Source organism: Bos indicus, chromosome 8, assembly GCF_029378745.1.
Source record: "Bos indicus isolate NIAB-ARS_2022 breed Sahiwal x Tharparkar chromosome 8, NIAB-ARS_B.indTharparkar_mat_pri_1.0, whole genome shotgun sequence".
Classification (NCBI taxonomy): domain Eukaryota; kingdom Metazoa; phylum Chordata; class Mammalia; order Artiodactyla; family Bovidae; genus Bos; species Bos indicus.
In genome coordinates this window covers 78,738,535-78,754,435 of record NC_091767.1, presented here as the reverse complement: position 1 = coordinate 78,754,435, position 15,901 = coordinate 78,738,535, and the positions used below count along the sequence as shown (strand labels likewise).

Sequence of the window (15,901 nt, the reverse complement as noted above, 5' to 3'; positions counted from 1 at the left end):
TTCACTTTTCAGGCATGAATATTTGAGCTTGAGTATATATTATCATAGTTATCCACCAGATGTCAGTAAAGCGTCTCATTCTAGCAATATAGGATGGTAAAGGCAATTTTCCAACAGACAAAAGTGTCTCGAGGAAGGGCGCTTTAAAAAGATTTGCACAAAGGAATAGTGTGTGCCAGCAGAGCCCTGAGTCTCGGCTTCTTCACTTACTATTTAAATATCTTCTTTTTACACCCTCCCAAAAGAGAAAGAAAAGAAAAAAGAAGGAAAATACTCCCAAGTTTTCTACCCACCATGAAGCCGTCACATCCATAACCTGTAAAACAACCTAACCAAATGAAGCACACCTTTTATTTATTCAAGTGCATTTGATCCTTTTAAGAGCTTCTCCTATGGTCCATACTACATCATGGTTCACTTTAGATATTTAGATATGTATTCTGTAATTATCTATGTTCATGTCTGCTTCTCCTTGAAAATTGTAAACCTTTTTAAAATCAATAATTTATATATTTATTTAAGTTATGAATATACTTATTTTAAAGTTAAGTATTAATATTATCATATAATAAAAACCAGCAGCCACCTACCCCACCCCAGTCTAGTTCTACTAGGGCTACTCCTTGGATGTACCATTTCACCTCCTTTTCCTATTTCTTTGACTCTCTACCTCTATATATCTAAATTATTTGCTTCAATGTCTATTTCTTGATTAATCAGATTTTTCATTGTTTAAACCACTTCCTGGAGAAGGCAATGGCACCCCACTTCAGTACGCTTGCCTGGAAAATCCCATGGAGGGAGGAGCCTGGTAGGCTGCAGTCCATGGGGTCGCGAAGACTCAGACACGACTGAGCGACTTCACTTTGACTTTTCACTTTCATGCATTGGAGAAGGAAATGGCAACCCACTCCAGTATTCTGGCCTGGAGAATCCCAGGGATGGGGGAGCCTGGTGGGCTGCCGTCTATGGGGTCGCACAGAGTCGGACACAACTGAAGTGACTTAGCAGCAGCAGCAAACCACTTCCTATTACAGTGGTTGAATGTATGTCAGGCTAAGTGATGCTAACTGCTATAATACCTTCTCCATCATGCTATCTTAAAACAAAATAGGTTTCTTTCCTAGGCAGGTCATTAAAGGAGGTGAGAGGATGTTCTCCACACCTTCAGGAACCCAGGCTCCTTTTATCTTTTGAGGCCACTGTCTTCAACATATTCCCCTGCAACAGGAAGAGAGAACAAAGGCTTAAATGTGAGGGCTGTGGAGCAGTCAGGAAGGAGTGTGTTCTTCCCTGGGTTGGAGAAGAACAGGGAAGGGAGTGTATCAAGTTGGAGGGGTGATAAATTGTGTTAAGTAAGGAAAGAGAGAACTGACTATTGGAATTAGCGAGCCAGATGTCATTGGTACTCATGTTAAGACTGTGGGATGGAAATGTGAGTGGAGTGAGCCTAAAAAGGAAGAGGAGTTGGAATAAATGCAATAACATTGCAAGATGGTTTTGGGGCCCTTTTGTTTGGAGAACTAGGGAGGGAGCTGAAGGAGGAAGGAGAATGCATGTAGTCTTACATGTTGATGAAGATGACCCAGTAGAGATGATAAATGATGGAGTAGCATGGAGGAGAGTTTTGGAGTAGTTCTCCGAGCTAGCTTACAACACGGGAGCTTTACTGTTGGAAAGTGGCCTTTGGTACCCACGCTCAGCTCACTTCAGTCACAGGAAGGAAGAGCAGATGCTGCGGGCAGGTGAAGCAGGAGATGTGGTGACAGGAGTTTGGGAGAGTTTTTCCTGAGACATGAAGGAAGATCATTAGTTGAGAGTAAGGATGGGGGTAACCTGAGAGGATGGATTTAAGCTTTCTTTCTTTCTGAAAAATTCTTTTTCAGTCATTTTAGAGCAATCTGGGGAGGGAACACAAGTGTTCAACCTGCCATATTTAATAGGAAGTCCAATTATAAACTACTTAAAATTTCAGTCCTATTCCTTTGCATTTGCCAGGGATCTGAACCAGTAAACTCTCAATAAATATTTGTGTAGCTGAAGTGAATTTTCTTCATGGTCACAGTCAGCTTTTCCATTAAAAAAAATGTTTCTTCCATATCACCTTCACAAACTTGAGAAAACTAAAGATAAACGTGTTAATGACAGCTTCTCCCCCTTTTCTTGCTGGGTGTTTTTGAATTTGGGTTGTCCATGTTTTCAGGCGTGTGTGCTGTTTGATATACATCTTTGCAGAACATGGAGGGTCTGAAGCGACCTGGTAGCCAGAGGTTTGGGAACCTTGTTAGCTGCAGGTCATTTCAGGACATGTCCAGCAGCGTTCTGTCTGAGGGTCAGAGCCAGGCCTCTGCCTCCCGCAGAGTACAAAAGTGATGTGCTTCCAGCATGGGGTGCCAGGTGTGGGCACTCATGCTATGATCTGGAGGAAGTAGACTGAAGAGTCACTCACCTTATGGCTTTTGAATTGAGAATTAAAGCATTTATAGGACAGCAAATTCAAGGGTGAGGGAGCTTGTTATTGCCATGAGAGAGGACAAGCTTTTACTCTGAGCTTTTGATATTTACTTAAGGACAAGAAGAACCTACATTTATGGAACCTTATTTAATCTTAATGACTTTACTTTGAGTATTATTATCCCTATTTTACAGATAAAGACACTGAGGCACAGAAAAGCTCAGTGATTTGCTGAGGTCAGTCAGTTCTGTCAGAGGCAGGTTTTATACTAAGGAGCCTTGACCTTGGAGCACAGGTTCCTCTTAACCTCTGTGCTAACTTTCAGAGCCTCTATTTTCCTATCTTTCAAATGGGAATGTGAGCATGTACCTTGCAGAGTCAAGCTGGAAAATTAAAGGAGATAATATGTATAAAGTATTTGGTATATCATGGGAGCTCAGCAAGAGTTTTTTTTTTTTTTTTTTGGTACTTTATTTTTCTTTTTTTTTAAACAAGAAATATAAGGATATTATCCTTCTTCATCAGAGGGCAGACAGACTGAAAACCACAATCACAGGAAACTAACCAATCTGATCACATGGATCACAGCCTTGTCTGACTCAATGAAACCATGAGCCATGCCATGTTAGGGCCACCCAAGACAGATGGGTCATGGTGGAGGTTTGGGAAAACGTGGTCCACTGGAGAAGGGAATGGCATACCACTTCAGTATTCTTGCCTTGAGAACCCCATGAACAGTATGAAAAGGCAAAAAGATAGGATACTGAAAGATCAAAAGGTGCCCAATATGCTACTGGAGAAGAGTGGAGAAATAACTCCAGAAAGAATGAAGAGATGGAGCCAAAGCAAAAACAACAACAGGTGTGGATGTGAGTGGTGATGAAAGTAAAGTCCGATGCTGTAAAGAGCAATATTGCATAGGACCCTGGAATGTTAGGTCCATGAATCAAGGCAAATTGGAAGTGGTCAAACAAGAGATGGTAAGAGTGAACACTGAAGTAAGAATCACCAAACTAAAATGGACTGGAATGGGTGAATTTAACTCAGATGACCGTTATATCTACTACTGTGGGCAAGAATCCCTTAGAAGAAATGGAGTAGCCATCATAGTCAACAAAAGAGTCCAAAATGCAGTACTTGGATGCAGTCTCAAAAAAGACAGAATGATCTCTGTTCTTTCCAAGGCAAACCATTCAATAACACAGTAGTCCAAGTCTATGCCCCAACCAGTAATGCTAAAGAAGCTGAAGTTGAATGACTCTGTGAAGACCTACAAGACCTTCTAGGACTAACACCCAAAAAAGATGTCCTTTTCATTATAGGGGACTGGAATGCAAAAGTAGGAAGTAAAGAGATACCTGGAGTCACAGGCTAATTTGGCTTTGGAGTACAGAATGAAGCAGGGCAAAGGGTAATAGAGTTTTTCCAATAGAACACACTGGTTATAACAAACACCCTCTTCCAACAACACAAGAGAAAACTCTACACATCGACATCATCAGATGGTCAATACCAAAATCAGATTGATTATATTCTTTGCAGCGAAAGATGGAGAAGCTTTATACAGTCAGAAAAACAAGACTGGGAACTGACTCTGGCTCAGATCATGAACTCCTTATTGCCAAATTCAGATTTAAATTGAAGAAAGTAGGGAAAGCCATTCATGTATGACCTAAATCAAATCCCTTATGATTATACTATGAAAGTCAGAAAGAGATTCAAGGGATTAGATCTGATAGATGGAGTGCCTGAAGAGCTAGGGATGGAGATTCATATCATAGTACAGGAGGCAAGGATTAAGACCATCCCCAAGAAAAAGAAATGCAAAAAAGCAAAATGGTTGTCTGAGGAGGCCTTACAAATAGCTATGAAAAGAAGAAAAGCAAAAGGCAAAGGAGAAAAGGAACGATATACCCATTTGAATGTAGAGTTTCAAAGAATAGCAAGGAGAGATAAGAAAGCCTTCCTCAGTGATCAGTGCAAAGAAATAGAGGAAAACAATAGAATGGGAAAGACTAGAGATCGCTTCAAGAAAATTAGAGATACCAAGGGAGCATTTCATGCAAAGATGGGCACAATAAAGGACAGAATGGTATGGACCTAGCAGTAGCAGAAGATATTAAGAAGAGGTGACAAGAATACACAGAAGAACTATAAAAAAAAGGTCTTCATGACCTAGATAATCACAATGGTGTGACCACTCACCTACAGCCAGATATCCTGGAATGTGAAATCAAGTGGGCCTTAGAAAGCATTACAATGAACAAAGCTAGTGGAGATGATGGAATTCCAGTTGAGCTATTTCAAATCCTAGAAGATGATGCTGTGAAAGTGCTGCACTCAATATGCCAGCAAATTTGGAAAACTCAGCAGTGGCCACGGACTGGAAAAGGTCAGTTTTCATTCCAATCCCAAAGAAAGGCAATGCCAAAGAATGCTCAAACTACCACACAATTGCACTCATCTCACATACTAATAAAGTAATGCTCAAAATTCTCCAAGCCAGGCTTCAGCAATATGTGAACCATGAACTTCCAGATGTTCAAGCTGGTTTTAGAAAAGGCAGAGGAACCAGAGATCAAATTGCCAACATCTGCTGGATCATGGAAAAAGCAAGAGAGTTCCAGAAAAACATCTATTTCTGCTTTATTGACTATGCCAAAGCCTTTGACTGTGTGGATCACAATAAACTGTTTAAGATTCTTAAAGAGGTGGGAATACCAGAATGCATGACCTGTCTCCTAAGAAATTTGTATGCAGGGCAAGAAGTAACAGAACTGGACATGGAACAACAGACTGGTTCCAAATAGGGAAAGGAGGACGTCACCAAGACTGTATATTGTCACCCTGCTTATTTAACCTATATGCAGAATACATCATGAGAAATGCTGGGCTGAATGAAGCACAAGCTGGAATCAAGATTGCCTGAAGTAATATCAATAACCTCAGATATGCGATGACACCACCCGTATGGCAGAAAGCAAAGAAATAAAGAGCCTCTTGAGAGAGTGAAAAAGTTGGCTTAAAACTCAACGTTTATAAAACGGAGATCATGGCATCTGGTTCCATTACTTCATGGCAAATAGATGGGTAAACAGTGAAAACAGTGGCTGAATTTATTTTTGGGGGCAAAATCAGTGCAAATCACTGTGGATGGTGACTGCAGCCATGAAATTAAAAGACTGTTGCTCCTTGGAAGAAAAGTTATGACCAACCTAGATAGCATATTAAAAAGCAGAGACATTACTTTCCCAACAAATGTCTGTCTAGTCAAAGCTATGGTTTTTCCAGTGGTCATGTATAGATGTGAGAGTTGGAGTATAAAGAAAGCTGAGCACCGAAGAACTGATGCTTTTGAGCTGTGGTGTTGGAGAAGACTCTTGAGAGTCCCTTGGACTGCAAGGAGATCAACCAGCCAATCTTGAAGGAAATCAACCCTGAATATTCATTGGAAGGACTGATGCTTAAGCTGAAACTCCAATACTTTGATCACCTGATTCGAAGAACTGACTCATGTGAAAAGACCCTGATGCTGGGAAAGATTGAAGGTGGGAGGAGAAGGGGATGTTAGAGGATGAAATGGTTGGATGGCATCACCGACTCCATGGACATGAGTTTGAGTAAACTTGGGAGTTGGTGATGGACAGGGAGGCCTGGCGTGCTGCAATCCATGGGGTCGCAAAGAGTCGGCCCCTGCTGAGTGACTGAACTGAACTTAACTAATATTACTTGAGCCACTTGCTAAGAAATACATGGAAAAGCCCATTGATCTGCATGGCAATTGTTCTTATAGTTATTTCCGTTGTATAGTTTCAAGAATTGAATTTTGGAGAATAAAGTACCATTACAATTTATCTTATATATTTTATTATTCCAATAAAATCTCACAATTCAATGCTTTTTAAAGGAAAGAAAAACTAAGTTCAATGCTTTTTAAGGAAAGAAAAACTAATAATATTCAGAATAAAGTTCTCCCTCATTTCTTTCTCAGTTTTCATAAAGCATTTATTTTTCTACTATTACTACAAGTCCCTCATTTTTCATTAATAATCTGGAGAATTGACAGGACTAGAGCCATTTTCAGCTGAAAAGCCATAAAACAAGGTCATGAAATAAGGAGAACATATTTTAAATGAAGACTTGTTAGTTTCTTCTTTGCTCAGCTATCTTATTATTAATAGTGAAGTGGGTGAGAGACAAGTTGCCAGGTAAAGACCTGGCATGTAGGTCAGATGTAGATGTAGATCAGAATGAACGTAGATCAGAAGACTGGGCACCTATTCCAGCCCTGCCTCTTAATGGTTGTGAATACTTGGTAGGTCACCCAACTTTTCTCATGGTCAGTTTCCTTACTTGGAATTAGAGATACAGTTTCCCCAAGAACAGGCCCAGAAATACTAGTCCCATGAGATATTAGCAGGTGGTAAAGAAGAAAGAGGCTTCATGGTCAATACATTTGGGAATTTCTACATTAGACAATTCTAGATTAGACAGAGTCATCTTGACCATGGGCCTTCTCAGAGCCTTCAATATGATAATAACACTGCCAATTTCTAAGAAAAGGATGTAGTGGTTTCTAAACTTAATTCATCACAAAATTACTTCCCTTTGTCTCAGATCTGAGATGCTTACATTGAGAAAAATTTGTGACTATAGAAGGCATGAGCAGACACAAGTAAAGGCCCCCCAAATTGTTGTAGGGTAGGGCTTCCCTGGTGGCTCAGTGGTAAAGAATCCGCCCATCAATGCAGGAAACAAGAGTTTGATTCCTGAGTGGGGAAGATCCTTTGGAGAGGGAAATGGCTGCCCACTCCAATATTCTTGCCTGGGAAATCCCATGGACAGAGAAGCCTGGTGGCCTGGAGGCCTTAGGGTCATGAAAGGGTTAAACACAACTTAGTGACTAAACAACAACAACAACAGGTATTAGGAAGATGATGCGTTGTGCTTTGCATTGCTCTTGAGAGATCAGGAGTCTGTCAGGTAAAGGAATGGTTTGTTATGTATCAAAATATCGCCAGCTTGGGACTTCCTGGTGGTCCAGTGGTTAAGAATCTGCCTGTTAATGCAGGGGACATGGGTTTGATCCCTGGTCTGGGAAGATCCCACATGCCACAGGGCAACTAAACTTGTGTGTCACAGCTACGGGGCTGGTGTGCTGCAATTACTGAAGCTCGCCCACCTTGAGCCCATGCTCTGCAGCAACAGAAGCCACTGCAGTGAGGAGTCTGCACATGGCAACCGGAGAAAGTCCTCACGCAGCAAGGAAGGCCCAGCTCAGCCAAAAAAAAAAAATGTTGGCCAGCTTGATCATCCAGTGGTAGCACACTAGTGATATGGTCTGTCCTGATGGCTCAGTTGGTAGAGAATCTGCCTGCAATGCAGGAGACCCTGGTTGGACTCTTGGGTTGGGAAGGTCCCCTGGAGAAGGGAAAGGCTACCCACACAGTATTCTGGCCTGGAGAATTCCATGGACTGTATAGTCCATGGGGTTGCAAAGAGTCGGACATGACTGAGTGACTTTCGCTTTCACCTTCTGCTCTCTAGTAAGATTGTCAAGAAAATCATAAGGTGACAAATACACTACTGGCCAGGACCATTTTTCATTACTGCTTTCTCTCATCTCTTTTTTAGTAAGGGAAGTTCAGAGTTAAAATGTGAATGAAAAGTAAAACCACAGACATTAATGTGCTGAATTCTGAACTAAATGTACAAGATGATCCATTTTGGGTATAAAACAAGGATTTCAAAATTCAGTCCTTTACAAATTATATTTTTTGTGTATGTTTCTCTTCACATATAAATATGATAATATAATATTAATCTATAAAAGTAAATATGTATTGTGCTACCAAAAGAATTTGAAAGCTCCCTGTCTGACTTTTTAAACTTTGTTCATTCCCATGAAATTTTATAACTTAAAGGTTTTTAATAGAAGAGTGTTGCATATAAAAGTTTTAATGTCTTGAATCACATTCTGAATTTGGATATGGATTGTTTTAATACACTTTTGCCCTTAAGTCTATATGTTTCAAAGCTTGGACACTAAACACACATTATTTTCATGGTTGTTGTTTAGTCACTAAGTTGTATCTGACTCTTTGCAACCCCCCGGACTGCAGCACCCCAGCTTCCCTGTCCTTCACTGTCTCCTGGAGTTTGTCAAAGTCATATCCATTGAGTCAATGATGCTATCCAACCGTCTCATCCTCTGTCATCCCCTTCTCCTCCTGTCCTGAATCATCCCAGCATCAGAGTCTTTTCCAATGAGCTGGCTCTTTGCATCAAGTGGCTAAATTATTGGAGAACCCCATTAACAGTATGAAAAGGCAAACACACATTATTATATGACTATTACGATTATTTTTATCTCTTCCACCTCACTTTTACATTAATTCTTGTGTCTCTTGACAACTACATTCCTCTGCCTGCCTCCATTAGTATTTCCGCTTAATTTTGGGCAAGGTAACTAGAGGAGCAGGTATAACGGAACCTGCATTTAAATGAACCTAATAGGCACCAAGTAACAGACCATCCTTCAATAAAGGGAGTACAGGAGTTGAGAAGCAGGGCCTGAGGCACTTTCTGTGCTTCTTTCTAGAATAAAAATTTTGTTTTGATGTGGCTGTTTGCTCTCTAGAAAAGTACTTATGACTGTAGTGATTTAAAAAAATTACTTTCTAAAATTTGTGTTAGTTGCTCAGTTGTGTCTGACTTGTTGTGACCCCATGGACTGTAGCCTGCTAGGTTCCTCTGTCCACGGGATTTTCCAGGCAAGAATACTGGAGTAGATTCTGAAATTTACAGAATATATAATGCTCATTTTAGAGAATTTGGAAAATACAGAAAGGTACAAAAAAGATAATTAAAAATTATTATCTGAGTTAAGAATAACCACTATAAACATTTACACATATTTCTTCCTTTTTATTTGCATATATATGTCATATACATATTTTGTGCTTGTATAAAATTTGGTTTATATTGAACTGAGAGTTTTGTATTAGTTTTTCATGTGGCAGTGTTAATAAGCATCTCCTATATCATCACAGTTTTTTTTTTTTTCAAAATCCTTATCCATGTTCGTGACTATGCTCCTCATATGAATGTACAGTAGTTTATCTAACTATCCCCATGTTACTGGAAGTGTTTGATATTTTGCAACCACTATGATGAAAAACGGAGAAGGCAATGGCACCCCACTCCAGTACTCTTGCCTGGAAAATCCCATGGATGGAGGAGCCTGGAAGGCTGCAGTCCATGGGGTCTCGGAGAGTCGGGACACGACTGAGTGACTTCACTTTCACTTTTCACTTTCACGCGTTGGAGAAGGAAATGGCAACCCACTCCAGTGTTCTTGCCTGGAGAATCCCAGGGACGGGGGAGCCTGGTGGGCTGCCGTCTCTGGGGTCACACAGAGTCCGACACGACTGAAGTGACTTCACTTCACTTATGATGAATAATCTTGTAAATAAATATCTGTCTACATCTCAAATCAGTTTTTTGACTAAATACTCAAATGAAAATACTGAATAGAAGATATGAAATATGATGAGCATTCTCACAGCTAAGTTGCTGTGCATATCCTTAGTTATTTCTGTACAAAAATTCTGTGAAGTGGATTTGCTGTTCAAAGAATATGCAGGTTTTGTTTAACTATATGTATTTTTAAAATTGGAGTAGGTCTTTCTGTCTTTTTCTTCTCATGGTGAAAGAAATACATGCTCACTGTAAAAAATATACAGACACAAAAAATCATGAAGAAGAAAGCAGAAGTTACCTGTCTTTCCATAATTTTTGTTGACATATGGATTCTGGGCTGACATACAGAAATACGTGCACCAATGTGAGAAGTCATGTAGACCACCATCATTTCAAACATGGGATCCACACTATGCAAACTCTGTTATATACTGATATTTTAAGAACACTTACATTAAAGCATGGCACATTCAGAAAACTATCCACAAGACATTAAGTTTATAGCTGGATAAGTATTCACAAATAAACACTCAGATTAAGAAAAAGAAAAAATGTAAAACACTTCACCAGGTTGTATGTTATCCTTAGCCAGGTGCCATGCTAACTCTGCATCATTCTAATTTTACTTTATGTGCTCCTGAAAGGAACATTTAAAATGGGTCAGGAATACATTTTCTTGTTAACAAAGAAGCGATTCAATATATATCATTGACTACAAGACATTATTGATTGTTAGCATCCCTTTGTTTTAGGTACTGCAGAGAAAGAAAGAAAGAGAGAGAAAAAGACAGAGAGGGAGGGAGAGAAGGAGGGAGAAAGGAAAGGAAGAAAGAAGGAAGAAGAGGGAGACAGAAAAAGAAAGCAAGCAAGAACAGCTGCCAACTAAACCATAGCACAACATTTGTTGGTGGAACAGTCCTGTGTCATAAGCAGTTTCTTTTTTAAAAAATTGATATAAAACTGACATTTAACACTATATTAGTTTTGGGTGTGCAAACATGATGATTCACTATTTATAAATTGCAAAATGATCATCACAATAAGTCTAGCTAACCTCCATCACAAGACATAATGTGTTTTTTTCTTGTGATGAGAACTTTTAAAATCTACTCTCTCAGCAACTTGAAAGAGTACAACACAGTATTATAAGCTACAGTCACCATGCTGTACATTACATCCCAGGACTTATGCGTCTTATGACTGGAAGCTGTACCTTTGGACTCCTTCACCCACCTCACCCGTTTTTCCCAGCCCCATCCCTTGCCTCTGGCAACCATCAATTTGTTCTCTGAATCCATGAGTCTGTTTTTTGTTTATTTTAGATTCCTTTATAAATGAGATAATGCAATATTTATCTTTCTCTGTGTGATATCACCAGCTTCTTGATGCTTTTGAAATCTTCTACGCTGAAGTTTGCCAGTTTCTCCACCCTTTAAGCTGCATTATATGGTGTGTGAAGGTAATCTCTTTGCATTTTCCTGTTTTTTGCCACTTTGGGTATCTTCTCTCTTGGGTTCCTTCAAGCACTGGTTGTTTCTTCCCAGAAAATATGAAACTGAGGTCATTCTTCCAATGAGATTATTTGCTTCAATAATATTACATTTCCGCTCTGCTTTTATGTTTCCACGTCTTTCTGTACACATTGAATAATTTTGTTTCAATGCTGGTTATGGTAAAATCTTTTGAAAGACATTTTATAATAAATAATAATTAAACTCAGCATATGTAATACCAAGAGAGTGTATAAGTCAAATTTGAAATGACAAATAAATAAAAGCCTTGCTAGAGTTCATTCATACCCAAGCAGTTAGGAGGACAGCAGAATCTGTGTGAAAAATGTAGGCCTTAGAGTCGATGGAATGTAGTACATATGCAGCATCAACATTTTTATAACTGATATTTCATTGGTTTATGGTTTTATCTCTTCACAGATTATATAAATGGAAAAGGAAATGGCAACCCACTCCAGGATTCTTGCTTGGGAAATCCCATAGACAGAGGAGCCTGGTGGACTACAGTCCATGGGGTCACAAAATAGTCAGACACAGCTTGGCGACTAAACAAGCAGCACACTGCTCTTATGTAAGTACTGCTGCTGCTGCTGCTGCTGAGTCGCTTCAGTCGTGTCCGACTCTGTGCGACCTCAGAGACGGCAGCCCACCAGGCTCCCCCATCCCTAGGGTTCTCCAGGCAAGAACACTGGAGTGGGTTGCCATTTCCTTCTCCAATGCATGAAAGTGAAAAGGGAAAGTGAAGTCGCTCAGTCGTGTCCAAATCTTAGCGACCCTATGGACTGCAGCCTACCAGGCTCCTCTGTCCATGGATTTTCCAGGCAAGAGTACTGGAGTGGGGTGCCATTGCCTTCTCCGATATGTAAGTACTAACAAATCTTTAAAAAGTGATTGCAGTCCTTTTCTAAAAAGTTACCCAGTCACTTCAGTTAAAATTTGGAGGAAAATTGTCCTTTGGAAGGGGATATAAACTACTAATATGATAAAATATTGATAAATTTTTAGGTTAAAATCCTATTAATTCATGATTTAATAGCACACAACATGCTAAAAAAAAGTCCAATCAAAGCTGTAGGATAAACTGGGGTTACTGCTACCAAAGATGTCACAGCTGGCACTCAAGTCTGACCAAGAGGGCCAAGATCAGGGGCAGTTTCCTTAGATTATTCTGCCAAAGAACAGCATGGGTATAGAAGATCAGTAATGAAATGTTTGAGATGTACTAAGAGCATGATTATAATTGTGAATTGCATTTAATTACACTTCATGTTAAAAGATATAACCCTCCTCATCTACAGCCTATGGAATGGAAAGTTGGAGCACAAGATTCAAAGACTTCCTTAATTCAATATTTTTTGAATTCCAGATTGTGCAGAACAAGAACAAGTGCACCCGATTTTACCTCTTAAGAGAAAGCATTTAGGGACTTCCCTGGTGGTCCTGTGGCTAAGACTCCTCACTCACAGTGCAGAGGGCATGTTCGATCTCTGGTCAGGGAACTAAATCCCACATGCTGTAACTAAGAGTACACATGTCACAGCTGAAGATCCCATGTGCTGCAACTAAGACCTGGTGGAGCCAAATAAATAAGTATTTAAAAAGGCAAGAAAAAACATTTACACTCATCTAAATTCGTAAAAACATCCTTAATTATTTTCAGAGTATCTAAAAACATGCCTTTACTAGACAGTTGAATAGTAAGGGTAGAATGGAGACCATGGAAAAAATTCAGGAGAGGATGTTCATCACATCAGATGTGGCTTCTTTTGCTTCTGTTTCTTCAGAGGCTGGACTCTCTTGTTTTCTGCAGTTACATCTTCTTTCATGTCTTCCTGACCCATTTCAGCCTCTTTCTTTTGCTCCTCTTTCACTGTGTTTGGTTTTTACTCTGAAGATTGGCTCTTTCCTGTTGTCTTTTTGTAGCTTAGTTTTCACATTTGCAGCTAGAGTTTGGTGGATCATTTTGCTTATCTCTCTGGCTTTCTTTGCTGCCCCTTGGGCTGGATTGCTCTCGCTCTTGGGCCCCTCAGTGGTGCCTGTGATGGTGAGGGCTGCTGCTAGTCCTGTTGCTGCTTTGCTGGAAACTGTATCGTCGTTTTTCATGGTTGCACAACGGTCCATCGCGTGGGAATGCCATACTTTATTTACTGATCCTGAAGATGATGGAAATTCAAGTCTTCTCTAATTTTTCACTGTTCGTAAAAGTCAAGACAAAATTCTTTCGGTCAGATAATTATACTTTTTGTGTAACTATCTCCTTGGACTACATTGGTCCTGAAAGACCATTGGTCCTGAAAGAAGGATCAAAAACTCAAATGCCCTTGCTCATTTTATGGATTTTATGTATATTAAAAAAAGTTATTCAGATTGACACCCATGATGGCATCTGAGAATGTATAATTCCTGAATCTTCAAAAATACTTTCTTGAATAATACTTCATATTTTATTGATCTTATTTTATTGGTTACAAACACCTCTTCCAATATATCTTTTGTCTGATTTATATGTTGTAAATTTATTTTAGGATGTCATTTACCTTTTCAATTTTTAATTTTTTTCATAGCCTTTTTTATTTTGCCATGCAAAAATTCTATATTTTTATGAGTTCATTCTATTGATATTCTCCTATATAATTTTTGTATTTTGTTCTATTCTTCTGAGGACTTCTTTTCTGTGCAATAATGTAAGTACTTTATTATTCTATTTATTTTTATTAATTCAAATTTAAAAATCCAATTGTGAATTTGATGATACTTTCAGCCCATTAGGTGTTAATTTGGGGATAATTGTCATATTTACAATATAAAGCTTCTATCTAATCTGGACTATAGTATATTTCTCCACTTTTTGTACCTTTTAGGTACCCCAGTAAAGGTTTGTAATTCTTTTTACAAATCCTGCACATTTTCTTTTGACTTTACATATAGTTACTTTGTCCTGGTTGTTGTGTGAAAGGAAACATTTCCCTTAATATTTCCAATGAATTAATGCTGATATTAATTAAATAATGGTAATTAGAAAAATTATAAATGAGGTGAAGAGTATTCTAGCATCTCAGCAGTTGATATGAACTTTTATTTGTATGAAGGGCTTGGTTTTACTGCAAAAAGACTGAATAATACTGCGGGATAGAAGCTATCATGTGGCTGATGTTTAGGTCTCATGAAAATGAAAATAAGCTTTTAACAGAAGACAAAGAGTAGATGAGGAATAAAAGGAAAGTTCTCAAATATGGGCTTTGGAGAGCACCCAGTTGGTCCCATTGACCTCCAGTCATTGGCTTGGATTCAGGTGGAAGAAACCAGAATTGGGCCTCTTAATCCAGTGTCCAAGAGCTGGGGTCCTGACTGCCCACAGGGGTATGTTGGCAAGAGCCATTTAAGAAAGAATTGTCTGATGGAAATAATGTGTGCTATGTACTGTTAGCTTTTCAATTTAGCTGCATGGTTAGCAAATTTTAGTTTCTTAATTAATAAAATTTATTTTTAGAAATGTTTTGGGGTCACAGAAAAATTGAGTGCGAAGTACAGAGCATTATCGTATACCCCATCCCTTGAGCTCTCCCACTTTCAATATACTGGCAAATTCTAGTTTTCTTTTTTTTTCTCCAATAACACTTTGGTGCTAAAGGATTATTTATTGGGAAGTGGGATTTGTAGCAGGTTTGAATTTTGCATCAAGCTTGGCATGAAGTAAAAGCAGAATCTACATATGAGTATAATTGGATATCAAGGTTTTATTTATAATGGTGTTAGATTAAATACGAATTTGATGAACATGAATTCAAATGTCTGATCTGACAAGAAAAAATATAGAGGAAGAGAGAAAAGCAAAGAGATAATGATGTGAATGTTAGAAAATTCCATCCCCTGTTCAATAATAATAATTTATATCTGAGAGTGAGCATGACAAGGGGGATATTGGATAAAATGTCTTTGCTGGACACACTGACAAGGGATATGTATATGTCTCCTTTCTGTTGAAAATTTTCAATGGTAATTTTACAATACTAGATTAGTCTTTCGTTACCTAGGTGAAAAATTATCTGCAAATCATATCATCTCCAAATAGGAAGTTTTCTCCTTTCTAATTTATGTCTTTTAGAATATTTATACCTCACTTTCTCTTTCTTAATACATAGATTGGAAATTCTGGTTTGCATAATGGATGTGAAAGCAAGTATTCTATTCTTGTTCCTAATTTAGTTACTATAGATATTTTTCATCATGTTAAGAATCTATTTTTCTAGTGTTGATTCATAAAGTTTTTTTTTTTTTTTTTTTTAAGAAAAATAGATTCTCTAGGCCAGAGTCCTAGAGAGGGTAGCCTTTCCCTTCACCAGGGGATCTTCCCAACCCAGGGATCAAAGCCAGGTCTCCCGCATTACAAGCAGATTCTTTACCAGATGAGCCACAAGGGAAGCCCAAGAATACTGGAGCGGGTCGCCTATCT

The 15,901-nt window shown here is 38.8% G+C and overlaps 1 pseudogene; it reads right to left on the bottom strand.

Moving 5' to 3' along the window:
- Positions 1-10,484: 10,484 nt before the first annotated feature.
- On the bottom strand, positions 10,485-10,585 carry LOC139184693 (U6 spliceosomal RNA; annotated as a pseudogene).
- Between the last annotated feature and the right edge of the window lie 5,316 nt (positions 10,586-15,901).